The sequence below is a fragment of the Protopterus annectens genome, chromosome 7.part0 (genome assembly GCF_019279795.1).
Source record: "Protopterus annectens isolate FY-2018-M chromosome 7.part0, PAN1.0, whole genome shotgun sequence".
In the NCBI taxonomy this organism is placed as follows: domain Eukaryota; kingdom Metazoa; phylum Chordata; order Ceratodontiformes; family Protopteridae; genus Protopterus; species Protopterus annectens.
In genome coordinates this window covers 742860057-742869392 of record NC_056739.1, presented here as the reverse complement: position 1 = coordinate 742869392, position 9336 = coordinate 742860057, and the positions used below count along the sequence as shown (strand labels likewise).

Below are 9336 nucleotides of genomic sequence, written 5' to 3'. Positions count from 1 at the left end.
AGCTAGCTCATACCCACTGCTGGTGTGACCCGGGGGGCTTGAAAATGTTATCTAAAAGCAGTTACTCATGATAGCCAGCTGGCTGGCATAGAGATGTAACACCTAATCTATAGCTCAGGTGACCAAACTTCAAATAACACGTCAGGAGCTTGATGAAGCTGGCAGGGAAGAACTGATATGTATACCAGCTGGGGGGGGGGGGGGGGCTTCTCAGCTAGCTTGCCTGTGAAATTAAAATGCAAGGAGAATGAGGTTCATGGCCATGGGCAATGGCCCAAAAACCAGCACCCCTTGCCAGTTCATGTAAAGACATCTGCACAAGTGAGACTAAGGGGCACAGGAAGTCCCTGTGGTGACACAGCTGGTCATGTGACCAACAAGAATGGGGTTAGGGCCATCAACAATATTCCCTCAACTGTCAGGATTGCCTCAAGCACAAATGCAACCATCATGCCTGGGCGCATGGTGGTTTTCAAAGGAAGCTCTCACCACTCCCAAAATAAAACAACCTTCATAGAGAGAATAAACGGGCTTAGCTATACATAGGGTACATGATACTCGGCATACATACTGGCAAATTAAAAATTATGTACTCACCATAACTAGGCATCTGTGTTGTTCATTTTCATTCTTACTCAATGTATGGGTTTGGATCCAATCTCTCATCCAACTCGGCCACATATACCAGACTTTGGATCCAGCTCTCGAGCTCCTCCCTTTACCCATACCACCCTACTGCATTCCCATTGCCACAGATTGAGTTTTTTGCCCTATCTCCCCATAGTTAAACATGAACAGCTATTGATACACTGGAAAAGACAGGGCTCAAACCTGGAACTATATAGGTCTCACCTGAAGAAACAGATGGGGGATGAGGAAGAATGAAAAAAAGAAGTTATGTCCTTACCATAACGTTCCATGTGGAGTGTTCATCTTGCCTTTGTTCTTGCACATGGGTGTCAGAGCCGATCCTCGGCTCCGAGTCGGCCGCTTAGCAAAGCTTTGCATCTAGAAGAAGCTCGAGACCAACCTACCTCCCACAATTCCCTCTGCCTCTACCTCAGATCTAGTTTGCAAGAAACACCAGATCCAGCAATAACCAGATAATCACCATAAGAATACATACGTATACATAAGGAACACAACTAGCTCAACCAGTAGAACAACAGAGAGACCACTAGTGGGAAACAAACAGACCAGACTTCTAAACCGTACGTTCTTCCAGACCTGAGGGTGGGAGGGTGGGAATGTAAGAACAAAGGCGAGATGAACACTCCACATGGAACGTTATGGTAAGGACATAACTTCTTTATGTGATAGTGTTCAATCTCGCCGTTTATTCTTACACATGGGTAGCGTCCCTAGCTCCGTTACCCTGAGTGACTCACGGAAGAATGTTCCTGAGCACAGTGGAACCAAAAGATGCTTTGTCCCTGGAAGTTTTGTCCACTTTATAATGAGTGATGAACGTATGCGGTTTAGACCAAGTGGCGGCTGCACAAATAGTGTCCAACGGCAGACGAGCCGCATGAGCCAAAGATGTGGAAACTGATCTAGTAGAATGTCCCTTTGGTTTGGTGGGCAAACTCTGATTAGAAGCAGAATAAACGAAGGTTATACAATCAGTTAGCCATTTGGAAAGTGTACGCTTCGTCACTGCCATGCCCTTTTTGTTGTCCACAAAGGCTATAAAGAGCTGGTCCGCTTTTCTATGGTCTTTAGTTCTATCTAGGTAGAACCTGAGTTGTCTATGAACATCCAACTTGTGCAACACATATTCCAGCTTATTGGAGTGGTTTTTGAAAAATGTAGGAAGCTCAATGGACCGATTAATGTTGTTAACTGAACAAACCTTAGGGAGGAAGGAAGGGTTGGTGCGTAATGATACCCTGTCAGAGTGAAAAATTAAATATGGTTGCTTAACAGAAAGCGCCTGAAGTTCTGATACTCGTCTGGCTGAAGTGATGGCTACCAGGAAAAGAGTTTTCCAGGACAGGAACTTCAAGGAACAGTAAGAAGCTGGTTCAAAAGGTGGTAAAATTAGTGGGGATAAGAGTAGATTTAGATTCCAAGGGGCTGTAGGTAACCTAACTGCTGGTCTAAGGTGAAAGGACCCTTTCAAGAAGGCTTTTCAAAGCCTACGAGCCATAACGGGCGCTCCGTTCTCTCCTACATGAAAGTTAGAAATAGCGGCCAATTGAAGTTTTAAAGTGGCAGTAGAGGCTCCTTGATGAAACAGCATGGACAGGAACTCCAAAATCTTGTTTAGAGGGGCTACTAAGGGATCTAAATGCTGAGTAGTCGCCCAGTAGACGAAACGTTTCCACTTACCGGTGTAAATTTTAGTAGTGGAAGCCTTATGAGAGGCTACCAGAATGTCCTGAACCGCCGGAGAGAGAAGATCAGACCTGGCTAAGTAGGGAAGCGGAGCAGCCAAGCTGCTAACTTGAGGGACAGGAGTGACGGGTGGGGAGCTCCTGACGAATGAGTCAGTAGGTCTGGCACTGGGTCCAGAATCCAGGGCTCCCGCATTTGGTGAGCTTGAAGAAAGGGAAACCAAATCTGTCGAGGCCAGAATGGGGCAACGAGAATTATAGTCCTCTCCTGGTCCTTGGCTTTCTGAAGAAATCTCTGTATCAGAGGTATAGGGCGGAAAGCGTATAGGAGACCCAGGGGCCAATCGTGAATCAGAGCGTACCTGGGGACATCCCCTGGAGGGGGTAAAAGGGCAAAGTAGCTTCTGCATTTGGTGTTCATTGGAGACGCAAACAGATCGCAGCAACGCTGGCCCCACTTGCGGAAGATCCTTTCCGCCACTATCTGTTTGAGGGACCACTCGTGAGGTAACAGGATGGCTCTGCTCAACCTGTCCGCTATGATGTTGGATAACCCCGGGATATGCGATGCTATCAGAAAGCGACCCGTGGATTCTGCCCATTGCCAAATTCTCATGGCCTCTCTGCACAATTGGTAAGATTTGGTTCCTCCTTGTTTGTTTATGTACCAGACTACGGACATGTTGTCTGTCTGAACTGCAATGGTCCCTAGAGGTAGAAGGGGGGAGAAGTGTTGCAACGCCAGAAACACTGCCCTCATCTCTAGAACATTGATATGCAGGTTGTACTCTAAACTGGTCCATTCGCCTTGGACTGTCTGTCCCTGAAAGATGCCCCCCCACCCTATCAGGGAAGCGTCCGTGGTCACTGTGGCTGTTGGTGTGGGTAACACAAACGGTCGGCCGCTGACGAAATTGTGATTCTGTAACCACCAAGACAGGTGTGCTTTGCAGGCATTCGTAATGTGAATCTCGTGTGTCAGTGGTAACTGTTGGAACGACCACTGTGCGAACAGCAGCCATTGGAGAACTCTCATGTGTAGCCTCCCCATGGGAACTGCAATGAGGGAAGCTGACATAAGTCCCAAGACTTTTAGGACTAGTTTGGCTGGGGATTTTTTGGACAATAGCAGGAGAGATACGTGATCTTGTAGGGAAGCTATTCTTGCGGGGGGAAGTTTTAGTAGCAAAGAACGGATATCTAGATCTGCCCCTATAAATGAAATATGCTGCGAGGGCTGTAACGCAGATTTTTCGAAATTTATCGAAATCCCTAGCTGAACACAAAGGCTGAGTGTGTAGTCCCTGGCCTGTATGAATTGACGCTCGGTGGTGGCAGTAAGGAGCCAGTCGTCCAGATACGGAAACATCCGGAATCCTAGGCGTCTCAAGTGAGACGCTACCACTGCCATGCATTTGGTGAAAACCCTGGGGGCCGAAGTTAGACCAAAGGGCAGGGCCCGAAACTGAAAATGGCTGGCTCCCAGCCAGAAGCGCAGGTGATCTCTGGATTTTCTGGCCAATTTGATGTGGTAGTAGGAGTCCCTGAGATCTATTGAGCACATCCAGTCGTCCTTCTGTAAGAACGGAAGGATCGATTGAAGCGTGACCATCCGGAACTTTTCTTTCTTCACATACGTATTGAGAATGCTTAGGTCCAGAATTGGCCTCCAGTCCCCTGTCTTTTTTCGAACTAAAAAGAACCTTGAGTAAGTTCCGGATCCTCTTTGGTCTGCCGGGACTGGTTGGATGACTCTCTTTTTCTAGCAGCTTTGAGATTTCTATAGCTGCAGGTTCTCGCAGATGGGGTGGTACATCTGGGAACCTTTTTTGTGGTAACGGGGGGAATATAAAGGGAATTTTGTAACCTCTGGTAATAATGCTTTTTACCCATTTGTCTGAAGTAAGGTTTTGCCAGGCCTGAGGGTATAAAGCTAAGCATCCCCCGACTGCCTCCAGAGCAGGACAGTCGGGCCTCCTCTCAGGAGTGCTGGAAAGGCTTCTCAGGGATGGTATCTCTGTCGCCTTGATTCTGCGGACCCCCTCTGCTGCCAGGGCGGCGTCTTCCACTTCTGCCCCCCCTGCCTCTGGAGGGGGCATCACCCTATGTGCCTGGGAAAGAACCATGGGGTTTATGAAACCACATCTTTCCACCTCGTTGCCCTTTGGGGTACGGTCTGGATGGGGTGGAAAAACTGACTCCGACAGCAGACAGAGTCTTTCCCTCCTGCTCACACCGGGTTAGGGTCTCCTTTACTTTAGGGCCAAAAAGAGTGGCACCATCAAAGGGGGCGTTAGTAAAGGAAGACTTGAAGGCTTCAGCAAAGGAGCACAGGCACATCCAGGATTGTCAACGAAGAGCAATCGCTGAAGCTGCAGCCCTACTCGACCCTTCAGCCGCATACGAGATGAGCCTCATGGACAAGTTCACAATAGATGTAAGGGTATTGAGCTGTGCTGTAACCTTATCCGAGACAGCAGCATCTGTCGTACCCTGGAGGGTATCTCCCAACTCTTTGACTAGATCCCTCTGTAATCGTGTGAAGTGTGTCAAGTAGTTCAGCGATCGCATGGAAAAACTCGCTGAGCTGAAAATGCGCTTCCCATATCTGTCCATGGTCCTAGAGTCCCTGTTAGGAGGATGAACAGACGAGGAAGATTCGGACATCTCCTTTTTCGTGGCTGCTGCCACCACCATAGCGTCCACTGGAACTCCCTTAGTGAGGTATGACTTATCCTGAGGGGCAGTTATATATTTGTTAGGCTTCCTGGGAACTGGTTCCACTGTGTCAGGTGCCTCCCACGCCCTTCGAGCAATTAATTCCATTAACTTGTCGAAGGGCGGAGTAACCCAGGAGGAAGAAGGGCGAGCACCAAATGCCTTCAGCAAAACCGACTCATCCTCAGAAGGGGGTAGGGCCTGCCAAGCACCTCTCTGTTTCAGGATCTCCGGGATGTCAGAAAAGAAGACATCCTCCGAGGGTGATTTTGGGGACCCCTCTGACTCATCTAAGTCAGTATCCGATGTTAAGGATTCTTGTGGAGAATCTAAGTGCCTCCTCTTGCACAGTCTTTTCCTCGGAACATCATCGGGGGGGGGGGCATCCGATGAGGCTTCTGAGGAAGAAGGGGCTCCCTCTGGGAGTGGCTGAGACACTGGTGCTCAACGCTTTTGTGTAGTCGTGGGTGCAGAAGAAGACAACGGACCTTTATGGGAGGGAGAAGTTGCTTCTGCTGAAGTGGTTGTCTGAGAAGACAATACCTTTCTCATAAGGTCGAAGGCCCCCGGACCCCGAGCCGAGGAATCCCCCGGTACCGAAGAACGCAGAAGTATCTCCGACGCGGAGGCCAAGGGCATCGACCCCAAGGACGGAGCCGAAGTGATCCGTGCCGAGGGGGAGAGTCGGCACCGAAACATGGGTCCGACTCTCGGTCCCAGAACCAAGGATAGATCGTCGGATCCCCGAGTCCGGTAATGGTTCCGACGGAGTCGAGGTCAACGGTGCCGACCGAGAAAGGGACAGTTCCGGCACCAATGGCTCCACTATCATTAGATCAACATCTCCCGGCTCCGAAGGCTGAGCAGGTCTCGGAGGAGGATCAGATGGAGATAAAGGAAGGCCTTCAACTCTCGACACCAATTGAGAGGATACTGAAATGAGTTTGGACAGAGCCGTGTTCTCCATTAACGTCTGCACCACACGATCTACGTCGGTGTCAGAGAGGGGCCTGGAAGACCGAGTCGAAGGAATCGAGGACGGTGCCGACCTCAATAGAGCAGGAGGTGGAAGCTCCGTTACCGGTTACAAGACTCTAGGCTCGGTGACAGACAGAAGTTCGACACTCGGCCCCGAAGTCGGTGGAACCGGTGAACGAACCTTAAACGAAGAACTCGGAGCCGATGACATGGGCTCCAATGTCTTCGACTCCTTCGAGGATTTAGAAGCCTGGTCTGACTTGTCAAGAGCCTCTTGGAAGGCAGGCTTCAAAATACCTCTGTCCATAAGCTTCCTGCGCCTATCTGTCATGACCCTTCCACTAAAAGAATGACAAATAGAACAGTCTTCTTGTAGATGGAGAGGGTCAAGACAGTAGACACAGGAGCTATGGTTGTCGGTGACAGACATATTCTGCCCACACTGACACCTCTTAAATCCTGATTTAGCTTTTTCAGACATCCTGTAAGAAAAGTACTGTACAATATCAATAACAGTGTCAAAATAGGTTAGTATCCACAGTCCCAGACAAATAATGCCTAGAATCAAATTCCAAGTTTAGTAGTAAGCCAAGTAGTAAGTGGGGTAGGCACCAAGGTAAACCTAAACTATATATATATATATATATATATATATATATATATATATATATATATATATATATATATATATAAGAGTAGAAGGATGACAAGAGCACACACACACACTAAATATATATGTCAAGAATCCTAACATTTTCAAGAAATTTTACAAGAAAAAAGTTAGCTTATCTTCCCAGTTGGTCAGAGCTCTTCAAATACGATGCGATCGGTTGCAGCGGCAAACTAGATCTGAGGTAGAGGCAGAGGGAATTGTGGGAGGTAGGTTGGTCTCGAGCTTCTTCTAGATGCAAAGCTTTGCTAAGCGGCCGACTCGGAGCCGAGGATCGGCTCCGACACCCATGTGTAAGAACAAACGGCGAGATTGAACACTCTCACATTGGACAACACAGATGCCTAGTTATGGTGAGTACATAACTTTGAAATATGATGTTCTCCTTTTTATTCTTCCTCAACATATGGGACAGTCTCCAGCTACGCTGATCTTGGGTGGCCCTCATGGAAGGATATTCCGGAGTACTGCCAAACCAAAGGCGTCTCAGTTTCTGAAAATTATATCCAATTTGTAATGAGAAACAAAAGCACAACCACTGGCCCATGTAGCTGCAAGCACATACCATCAATCGACATTCTTGACCGTAAAACAGATGAAGTAGCCATGGATCTGGTTGAATGAGCTCAAGGAGGTTTAGGTAATGCCATACCTTTCTGAGAGTAAATCCATAAGATAGTCTGTAATCCATTTGGCTAGGGTAAGTTTAGAAACTGATGACCCAGGAGATTTAGTGAGAAAAAAACAAAACGTTGGTCCAACGTTCTAAACTATTTTGTTCCGTGAAAGTAAAAATGCAGTTGTCTGTGCACATCAAGGAGATGTAGCATGTACTCGCCTTTACTGGAAAAATTTGGAAAGAAAACTGATAAGTGAATGAATTTACTGATGTTATTTTCAGAAGGCACTTCAGGTAAAAAAGTAAGATTAGCCCATAAGGAAAGAAGAAGCTATGCTCTTACCATAACGTTCCATCTGTTTTACCCATTTTCATTCTTCCTCAACGTATGGATTAGGATCCAACTCAGCCGTTATTCACACTAGTGAAGACCAATAAACTCTCAAGCTCCATTCCTACCCACAATGCACCATGCCTAACTTCCCTCAGATCCTACTTACACCTTGACAGAAAGCATAAAAGAATTCCCATAACTGGAATTTAACAAAAGGGGCATATGGTGTACGGTGTCCTTAAAGGTCTCATTCCTTCAGAAGTCGTTTGTGAGGAATGGAGGTGGAGGAGTCAAGGAAGAATGAAAATTGACAACACACATGGAATGTTATAAGTACATAAATTCTTTATCTGATGGTGTCAATTTTCATTCATTCCTCAACATAAGTGACAGAATTTCCAGCTACCTTAATTCCTGAGTGAACTCTAAGGAAGGATATTCCTGACTATAGCTGAGCTAAAGGCCACCCTTCCCCTCAAAACCAGATCTAGTTTGTAATAAGTGATAAAGGTATGAGGATTTGACCAAGTAGCAGCCACACAAGTGGATGCTCTAGACTGAAATATGGTGGAAATTGCCATCGACCTACTGGAATGTGCCTTTAATGGTTTTAGTAGGGGAAGATTCAATTTACTGTAGACAAAAGAAATTCAGTCTGTCAACCATATGGCTAAAGTTTCCTTTGTGACTGATTCGCACATCTTGTGATGTGCAGTGGAAACAAAGAGCTGGCCTGTCTTTCTAATTTGTTTTGTTCTATGCACAATGAAACGCAGTTGTCTACGAACATCCAGTAAGTGCAGCATATATTATATCTTTTATTTTCAAAGTTTGGGAAGAATACTGGCAAGTTAATGGTTTGGTTAATGTTGGATTTTGACACCACTTTAGGTAGGAAGGAAGTATTGGTACATAAGGTGACCCTGTCCTTGTGAAAAATCAAATATGTGGGGAGTAGAAGATGATGCTTGAAGTTCTGAAATTCTTCTAGCAGATGTAACTGCAACTAAAACTAGTCCTTCAGGTTAAGAATTTTAGATCACATTTAGCTGCTGGTTCAAAGGCAGACTGTGTCAAGGTTGCAGTACAAATTTTAAATCCCTCGGTGGTAAAGGATCTTTGTAAGGAGGTCTAAGTAGAAAAGTACCTTTTAAAAATGCTTTGAATAGTTTAGAGGAGGCCAAGGAAGAATTCTGAAAACCCACATGGAAGTCTGAAATGGCTGCGAGCTGGTCCTTAATAGCTGATGAACTATCACCCTCATTAAACTCCCTAAAAATTCAAGAACAGAATGCATTTGTGCTGAGAAAGGTTTTACCCAATTCTGCTCTGCCCAATAAACAAAACTTCTCCATTTACTTCTGTAGAGTCTTCTCGTAGAGAGTTTATGGGAAGAGAGCATAGACTACCTGGCTATTAATGGAATTTGAAGAAACCCTGCAGTCAGACTGAGATTTGAGATGCGTGGGTGAATGATGCCTGTCAAGTGAGACAGACGGTCAGGAGTCAGATCCAGAATCCAAGGTGGGTACAGAAGATGAGGCCAAAAGAAAGGAAACCAAATCTGTTGAGGCCAGTAAGGTGCAATGAAGATGTTTGCTCTTCAACCTGTCTCTTTTCTGGAGGAATTTGGGAATTAAAGGAGTTGATGAAAAAGCATACAAGACACTGGGGTGGCCAA

At 46.4% G+C, this 9336-nt stretch overlaps 1 protein-coding gene across 1 annotated transcript in view; it reads right to left on the bottom strand.

The window, feature by feature from the left end:
- STAG3 (stromal antigen 3) overlaps positions 1–9336 on the bottom strand; it is a 4836058-nt gene that overhangs the window by 2442052 nt on the left and 2384670 nt on the right. The window lies entirely within an intron of this gene.